The sequence below is a fragment of the Orbicella franksi genome, chromosome 8 (genome assembly GCF_964199315.1).
Source record: "Orbicella franksi chromosome 8, jaOrbFran1.1, whole genome shotgun sequence".
NCBI classification, from domain to species: Eukaryota; Metazoa; Cnidaria; class Anthozoa; order Scleractinia; family Merulinidae; genus Orbicella; species Orbicella franksi.
In genome coordinates this window covers 25,142,562-25,151,974 of record NC_138152.1, presented here as the reverse complement: position 1 = coordinate 25,151,974, position 9,413 = coordinate 25,142,562, and the positions used below count along the sequence as shown (strand labels likewise).

Below are 9,413 nucleotides of genomic sequence, written 5' to 3'. Positions count from 1 at the left end.
TATAATGAAGAACAGACCAGATTTTATACTATTTTCTGATAATCAACAACAATGTCAACTCTGTAGAAATTAAGAAGCTAATTAAGAACCTACTTAGCCTAAACTTTTCAATAAGTACCCCATAATACAAGAACCTGTTTTGCCAAACTCTGAAAAAAGTAGGTTCTTACACGCGGGTTTTTAATGTACTTTAACTCCTAAAATGGCTAAAAACCACGGGATAAGTGTATATTTTTCGACAAACGCGATCTTAGCTTCATGTCACGCACCGCCATAACTCCCAAATTCAAAATGCGCTGGTTTCCAAACGAAGGACGCTATTGAGCTGGAAAGTTATAAACAGATGTAAGGATAAAACCTTTAGTGGCTCTTTAGTTTTGGATTTGAGAATTTGATGACACACTCTATTACTACCATTTTTACAAGTCTTTTTTCCAGTAGTCTTATGGCTGCATTCGCATCTTTCATTGTGTCTACATTAAATTGGTACTGTCGGACAGTTATCACCACGGAACACTCTATTACTGTTTTGCTCAAGATAAAACACAGTACCCTCAACGACTCAAACTCAGACCGCTCAGCCGACTCAAGTGACCAGACAACGAGCAACCTGTAAGTCGATCGAGTCTTCCTTGTGTCATAGTTGACGGTGAACTAACTTAAGTTTACTGACGCTATCCTAAGCGCGCGGGAGTTTCATAATGACCTCAAGGAGGCTAAGAGGCTAGCCGTTTCACTTGACAACAGAACATCTATGTAGGTGTTAGCGTAGTTTAAGTAAGAAAATTAATAGCGCTTTTGATGCATATATCAACTGCAACATATCAACTGCAACATATCAACTGCTTTAATTGATAACTTTATCAGCGATTTTCTGTTTGTGGACACAAAATTTGTGAGAGAGAGAATTGTTATTATTTACAGCGAGAAGCAAGAGTTAGGACGGCTTAGGATGAAACATATTTTTCCAAGTAAATCCCTTGTTTATTATTTATTAATCAACCCGCGGCAAAATTTTCATTTTTTTCACTGAAGTTTCTATCAATTTATAATTTCACAAATAATCAACTCCCAATATTACTTTTATTCTGATTTTCTACTGCTAAAGTTCCCCTAAGGTCAATTCGTGACAATTCTAGTGATGCCGATTACATTAATTGTGCTGCGTTTCAAGACTTCTCCCTCTAAGCATCTCGCTTGATGGCGACCTTGACGTACTTGATTCCAACTTTCTCTCCTTTACCACTTTTATAGACTTCAAGGGAGAGTCCCTTACTAAACATTAGCCGGTTGTTGTAGCCAGCGGTCCTCACAAAGCGTCCGTCATGCGCAAGGTAGCACGAGCCCCAGCGTTCATCCAGCTTGAGAGGGAAGACAAACTGACCGGGGTAGAAAGAGTCGCTGGGTTTAGGGAAAACCGGTTCACGTCGAGCAGATGTCAAAGTAGGGCCAGAAAACCCTTCCAATCCGTAGCATGATTGATGATGTAATTCCCCTTGTCAGTTGTTTTAAACCCAATAAATCTGGTACCGTCTGACACGCCATATCTGATATCGCTGTCATGCCCTTGTCCAATGCTGACGTCATGTGCAACTGTGATTTCTACGGTCAGCGGAGTTGAATCCTTACAGACACCGGCGGGAATCATGGGAACCTTGAGAAGAGCGGCGTTTACTATTGAGCCTGCGTTGAATGTAAGTTGGTGAGCGGCAATTGTACGAGAACTGTCAATGTAGGATGCATGCGCTTCCAACCAAGAAGGAGTCATGGTTTGACGGTAAATCAGTTTTTCCAAAAATACGTCATTAAAAAAGTAATCAAGACTCTTAAAACTAGTTATAGCCTAGCTCCAGTGCGCCCAACGAAGCACCATGGGTGAGAGTTCTTTTTTTTTCCTGTAGATAAGTATTTTAAATGGCGTATGACGTGCAAGTAGTTTTCCATCAGACATAACTAAAATAGGTAATATTGAAATCACTAGCCTCCGAGGAAATCACGTGACTCACCTGTACATTACAGGAATCCGCTGAACATACTGATTGAACACAACATGAAAGAGCGACCTAAGCGACAAGAAAGTAAACAATTAGTCATTTAATATTGAGAGCTGGATAGTAAACGAAAGTTTGGGTGACGGTGTGCGACCCACTTCTTGAAACCTTCGCCTTTGGTTTCACACTAAAAGATATCATTTTCTTTCCCTGTTTGAAGCTAAGCCTAGTAATTGTTACCTATTATTGACCAAATTCTACCCAGGAATTACGGTCGAACCTCTATCGATTGATTCTGTTTTGTTTTATTCCTCTATTAAAAGGCCACGAAGATTTGAAGTTGAACGTTTTTGGCCAGATGAAGGTAAAAGAATGGCAATGTGAAATACTTTAAAAACACATTTTCAGCAGTATTTAATTGAAGCAATCACAAAACAAAGTCTTGAAGCGTTTTAGTTTGTTTTTGCAGCACACAAGCCAGTGTTGGGTTGACAGACTCGTCGAGTCTGTACACGTAATTGTTTCTTTGGCTTTTGCTAACGTTATGGACAAAAAACCATCACTGTTCTACTTTTTCTCCTCTTGCATTTGTTTGCACGTATATTTGATAAACTGAAAACTGGACCACGCCCAACGTTGTTTTCGGGTGAACCTCTATTAAACGGCCAACCCTATTAAGCAGCCAGTTGTCTCATCCCCGAGAGTGGCCGCTTTAAAACAGAGGCTTAAATGTATGTCCTTTTGCGCAATTATTTAAGCAGAGCCTTTAATGAGATTAATGAAACCAAACTTTTCAATAGACGAATAGTAACAAGGATAAAAATATCTTCTTCTGAGACAAACCTATAAAAGTCCAAATGTTGATTCAATGACTGTCCTAGTTCGTACCAAAATGTCTGCTTGGCTAAGTGCTCAGCTTGCTGCTAAAATCTCATTCTTAGTTTCAGTGTTCTCCTGACAACTCATAGCAAAGGTTCTTAAATGAAAGAGGAAGCTGGTATTGACATTAACTCACATTGCACATCACCAGGCAAAGGGACAGCATATTCACACGATATTGAGCCATCTTTCAAGATCGATATTCTCTGACCTGTGAGGGATGAACATCGAAAATGCGGCATGGATGTATCACAGACGCTTGCAGTAAACATGAATGCTTTGGCATGACTGGTTATTATCCCAAATTTCTCGTATGCATGTTTTCGCGGCATGTCCTAACGGGAAGTGTTCAAAAAACTGCGAGGCAAATATTTCTGATGAAAAAGGTCCCACAAAACAGTAATCTTCACCTACGCATTCGCAGGAATTTTTATAGAATAAAACTGAGATTTCTGTTAGATGTCTAAATCACTTACCGTTCAGTGTCTTCAATACGCCTGTGCCTTGTTCGAAAGAGCAGGAAATCAACAGCTAAATGTTAAAAAAGAAGATGATAATCAAAAACAATAATAAGCGTTATTAGAAACATATAGGGCACTGCAAGCTTACAACAGAGACTTCTGCAAAGCCTACTTGTGTCTGTTAGCGCCAGTTGATCTGTGTTACGAGGATTTTTACAAGGAAATGATTAATAATAGACTAACATTCCTATTTTATTTTGTCTGTGAACTCACAGTCGTGTTTACTCAGTCTAGTTTACTGAGGCATAACTGCAATTGAGTGTGATTCTCCCTGACTAAACAAACGCGACTGCTATCACATCAAAACTAATGGGTAACAAGGTACGATTTGTTTATTTAAGACTAAGTTCAGTCAAATAATTCCTTTTTGCATATTCAAAAATATATGAAGTAGGTCGAACTGGAGAAAAATAATCAAAATTAAAACGTTTCCAAACTTTGTTGTTTACACGGAAGATTAAATGTTGTTGTCATAAGTTAAGCAACAAATTAAACTGCAGAACATTTTTGACATCTCTGGAAACTTTGCTCCTGTATTTAAACCTTCATAATTGCTTTTAAGGATGAGTTTAAAACTGACAAAGTGTGTTTATAAACCTGAATCTACACTGACCAAATTGTTCAAAGCCATGGAAGATCGCTTGCTTAACCTTATTCCGGTTGGGCTTTTCTTCTAACTTATACGACCCGAAGTTCTGGTAAATTTTTCCCCCGTTTTATTTTAATTTTTATCTATAGATACCCAGACGAGAGACAAAGATTATGTTCTTCATTCCGTTAGACAATTTTCAATTCATGAAGAAACAAATAGAAATCAAAGACAAAGGGCTTTTAAAAGTCCGAACTGGCCGCTAGTTCATTCCTTTTGTGTCGTGGGGTAGGTATTTGATCAATTCCTTTTGGATGTTCTAATTGGATATATATATATTTTATTCACGAAAACGTTTTTGCAAATGCAGAAAGTATCCTTAGACCAATGTAAAAGCTTTTATAATGAGTTAACAGAAAATGGTCTAATTATTAGGGATATTGATTTTTTGGAATGGTTTGTTTCGTTACTAATGGCGTATGAATTCAGCTGACCTTCCTCTCAAAGTAAACACTATTCTAAGCACGTCCGCCCCAGCCGAGCTTCAGGGAGAATATGAATATTGTAGTATCCCTGTAAATTTTGGATAATAGTAGGAGTTATAATTGTGATTTCTTTCCCTGATCCTCTAGCCCTCGGACGTACAAGCTGTCGTGAAGACGACATCTGATCAGCAGTCTTGGATCCGCCATCTTAAATTTCACTAATTTCTTAAAAAGTCCAGAAATAACGGAAATCAGCAATCAAAAATTTAGCCAAAATGCTTATAAAATTTAGACATTTAAGAATTTCTGCAATTTAATGAAGAGAACTGGAAAAAAATAGAGAATTATGTCAAAAAAAGTTGATTTTTGGGCAGACCTACATCATGTTTGAGATTACCATGGCAATGTCATAAATAGTAGACACAAAAAATGACAGATCATAATGTCTGCGAAGGATGAATAAACAGCTACTGAAAATTTCAGCGTCTTAGAGTGAATCGACTTTTCACAACTCGGAACAAACCTTATTGGGGTGGAGGGTTGGTATCCAGAACTTTTCTCCCCTTGTACGTCCAAGGGCTAAAAGAACAAAATGACGAGATTTTCTTTCTTTCCGTTATTAACCTTAATTGAATATGTGTGCTTTCTCAGCGTTCTTCCAATTATAAGATGAAGCTTCAACTGGACAGAGCAAAACAAGGGATATATGTCTAAAGTACTGCATGAGTGTACCTCGAACTCGGAAACTGTCATCAATGCAGAGCAGTCAGACGGGAAAGTTATAAAGAGATAAATTTAATTGCAACTTGCTGAACAATCAATGCAGTACTTTGGACATAGAGCCCTTTTTTCCCCTGAAGAGTTAAAGCCTCATCTTATTTTTGAAAGGCCGTTGAGAAAACACAAATATTCGTTAATATAAAAGTTGAGAATAGACAAAAGAAAAGAGGAAATCTCGTCATTTTGGTCTTTTTAGCCCTTGCACTACATGGGAAGCAGGGGTGGATGCCCGCCCCCCCCCCTCCCCCCTCACCCCCATAAGGTTTTTATTGAAGTTGTGAAAAGGCGACTTACTCTAAGATGATGAAACTTTCCGTAGATGTTCATTCATTCTTGAAGGACATTTTGATATGTCATTAGTGTGTCTACGATTTTTGACGTTTCCATGGTAACTGCATACTTCATGTAGGTCTGGTCAAACATCAACTTTCTTCACATGATTCTCTTTCTTTTTCAATTATAACAATCATAATAATAATAAAGATCTTTCAACAGGGAGCCCACTTCACATACATGTGGTTTTCAGTGGGGCCCGGCAAAAATAAGTTCTCTTCATTTAATGCAGAAATTCTTAAATTTCTACATTCAAAAAGCATTTTGGCTTGATTCTTAAGTACTGATTTCCCGTATCTCTTGACATTTTAAGAAAATAGTGAAATATCAAGATGGCTGATCTAAGATGGCGGATCCAAGACTGCGGATCAAATGACGTCTTCACGACAGCTTGTACGTGCGAGGATTATAGGGTAGGGAAAGAAATCACAAGTATAACCTCTGCTATTTTTTAACATTTTTTAGGTATGACATATTAATCATATTCTCCCTGAAGCTCAGCTGGTGCGGACGTGCTTAGTATAATGTTTACAGGAGAAGGGATACGTCGAGAAGAAGTGTAGCTGAATTCATACACCATGAGCAACAAAACAAACCATTCCAGCAATTCAATGTCCCTAATAATTGAAAAAAGTTTGTCTTAACTCATTTTAAAAGCTTTCCTATTGGTCTAAACATACTTTCCAGATTTGCAAAACCGTCTTCCTGAAAAAGAATCTATATATCCAAAAAGTACATCCAAAATTGATCAAATACACCACAAGACAAAAGGAACTAATGCTACCAGGCTTTGAAAAATTTGTTCAGTGTAGATTCAGGTTTATAAACACACTTTGTAAGTTTCAAATCCATCCCTAAAAGCAATTATGAATGTTTACATACAGGCGCAAAGTTCTCAAAGATGTCAGAAAAAGTTCTGGCAGTTTAATTTGCTGCTTAACTTATGACAATAACAGTTAATTTTCCGTATATACAACAAAGTTTGGAAACGTTTTAGTTTTGATTATTTTTCTTCAGTTCGACCTACCACGTATAGTTTTCAATGAACAAATAAAGGAATCATTTAACTGAACTTAATATTAAATAACCAAATTGTTCCCTGTTACCCATTGATTTCGAAGAGATAGCAGTCTCGTTTGTTAATTTATTGAGCGAGAATCACACTCAGTTGCAGTTATACTACAGTAAACTAGACTGAGCAAACACAACTGAGCGGTGATAGACAAATTAAAAAACGAGTGTTAGTCCGGCTATTGTGAATCATTTCCTTGCAAAAATCCGCGTAACACAGATTAACTGGCGCTCGACGATAAATTCACTTCTTTTCTTACAGACACAAGTAGGTTTTGCGAATCGAAAGTTTCTGTTTTTACCCTTTTAACGACCCATTTAGCTGTTGTCTTCTTGCTCTTTCGAATAAGCCGTTGACGTATTGAAGACACTGAAAGATAAGTGATTTAGACATCTAAACAGCAGCCTCAAGTTTTTTCCAGTAAAAAATTCCGGCGAATGCGTAGGTAAAGGGTACTGTTCCATGGGACCTTTAGCATCAGGAATTACTTGCCTCCGAGTTTGTTTGTTTGTTTGTTTGTTTTACCACACTTGCCATTAAGACCTGCTGAGAACACTGGCGTAAGAGAACTCGGGACAATAACACGCAAAAGTGTTCTTGTTAACTGGCAGCGTCTATGATATATTCATGTAGCAATTATACTTTCTGTTTGTCCCTCGCAGTTCGGACTATATCGACAGATTGCTCAATATCGTGTGAATATGCAGATTTTACTGCTGCTGTTTCAATGCCTGCGGATTAGCAGCCGCGTCTTAAAAATTTTTAAAAACGTTTGTTATGTGTCAGCTGCAGGAGCACCCAACGTCGGTTTGTCTCAAATTGTTCATACTAAAACGCTGTTTTAGTACTTTTAAAGCTCTGTGGGTTAATTTAAAGCCGAGATACATTAGTTTTTATTTATTTAGTCATATTAGAGCTTGTCCTGTCGAATTTATTAGGACTTTTAAGTCAATTTCCCGAAAGCCTTAGGTCGTATTGCCTTGCCGAAAACATCACTCACTCACTAACTCAATCCTCCTTGTTCCTGATGGAAAATAGGTCGTCAACTAGTGCCCGCCACCTGACCCTATTTTGAGCAGTGCGCTTCACTTCCTGCTTGCAGGAAACAACACATGAGCGGTACCCGAACCGTCTCTTTTCTTACCAATCCCAAAACAAAATGCATCAATTGTCTCATATCACGAAAGTACGAGGTAAGAGCTCCCCAGAGAAAATCCGAGAGGTTATTAACTAAATCAAAAGACCTACCGAACAGATATTTTACCGAAACGATCGATCCGCTGGGTACCTCTGATGAGTTGGTATTAGAACACTGGAACTAAGAAAGAACAAGATTCCAAAAACTAGCTTAGAACTTAGTCTAGGCAGGAATTTTGGATGATCTGGTACAGCGATGGAATCAACCTTTGGTCATTCATTGAAAGAAAACTACGCTATACTAGGGACGATCGTGATGAATGTCCGGGGGTCTTGCCTTGTATTTGAACCCTCGGACGTACAAGCCAATTCATACCCCCAACATGGTACCAAGGGGGATGGGTGGATGGAACCCCTCCCCTGGGTTTTCGTTCAGCGAGATAAGGTAATTACATTGATTCCGGATAGCCCTGAGATTGCTCTACAAGATGATACCAGCTTTGTTGATTATGACGTCATTTGACTAGCCATCTTAGATCCACTATCTTGGATTTCACTATTAGCCACTATTTTCCTTAAAAATTCAAGAAATAACGGAACTTAATACAAAATCAAGCCAGAATAGTTATGAAATGTACAAATTCGTAAATATTTGCAATTTGATGAAGAAAGCTGGAGGAAAAAATACAGAAGGATTAATGAACAGCTACTGAAAGTTTCAACCCCTTAGAGTAAAGTCTTTTCAAAACTCTGAAATTAACTTATGGGGGGTGGCATCTACCCTTCCCCCCTAAACAGTTATGTGCGGCGCCAAAGCGCCTGGCTTTTTAGCCGTTTTGGTCTGAAATAGGGTATCGATTTTTATCATTTTGAAATAGAGTATGGTTTGTATGCCTTCGTCAGCTTTATGTGTAAGTCTTGGAAGAAGATATTTTTATCCTTGTTGATATTCGTCTTATGAAAGATGCGTTTTTATCAATCTTATTTGAGGGCCTTCTAAAATAATTACGCAAAAGGTTCCTGAGTAGAATTTGGTCTGAAATAGGTATCAATTACTAGGTTAAGCCAGAGATAGGGTAATTAAAATAGCATCTTTTAGTCTGAAACTGAAGGCAAATGTTTCAAGAAGCGGCTCACACTCCCCTAAGTAAATGTTTGTGGAGTATCCCCTGTCATTATTCAACGACTAATTGTTTACTTTCTTTTTATTTAGGTCGCTCTTTCCTGTTGTGAGCAGTCGGTACGTTCAGCGGATTTCTGTAATGTAAAGATGAGTCAAGTGGTTTGCTCGGACGCTCGTGATTTCAATTACCTATTCTAGTTATGTCTGATGGAAAATTACCTGCAAGTTATTCGCTATTAATTTTTACCCATGATACTCCGCTAAGCGAGCTGAAGCTCCGCTATAGCTTAACTTTAGGAGTCGATCTTGATTACTTTGTTAATGACGTTTTCAGGAAAACTTGATTTACCATCAAACCATGACTCCTTCTTGGTTGGAGACGCATGCGTCCTACATTGACAGTTCTCGTACAGTTACCGCTGATCAACTTACATTCAACGCAGGCTCAATAAGAAACGCCGCTCTTCTCAAAGTTTCCATGATTCCCGCCGGCGCCTGTAAGG

General features: G+C 38.3%; 1 pseudogene; it reads right to left on the bottom strand.

Moving 5' to 3' along the window:
* Positions 1-1,007: 1,007 nt before the first annotated feature.
* On the bottom strand, positions 1,008-2,251 carry LOC145495022 (uncharacterized; annotated as a pseudogene).
* Between the last annotated feature and the right edge of the window lie 7,162 nt (positions 2,252-9,413).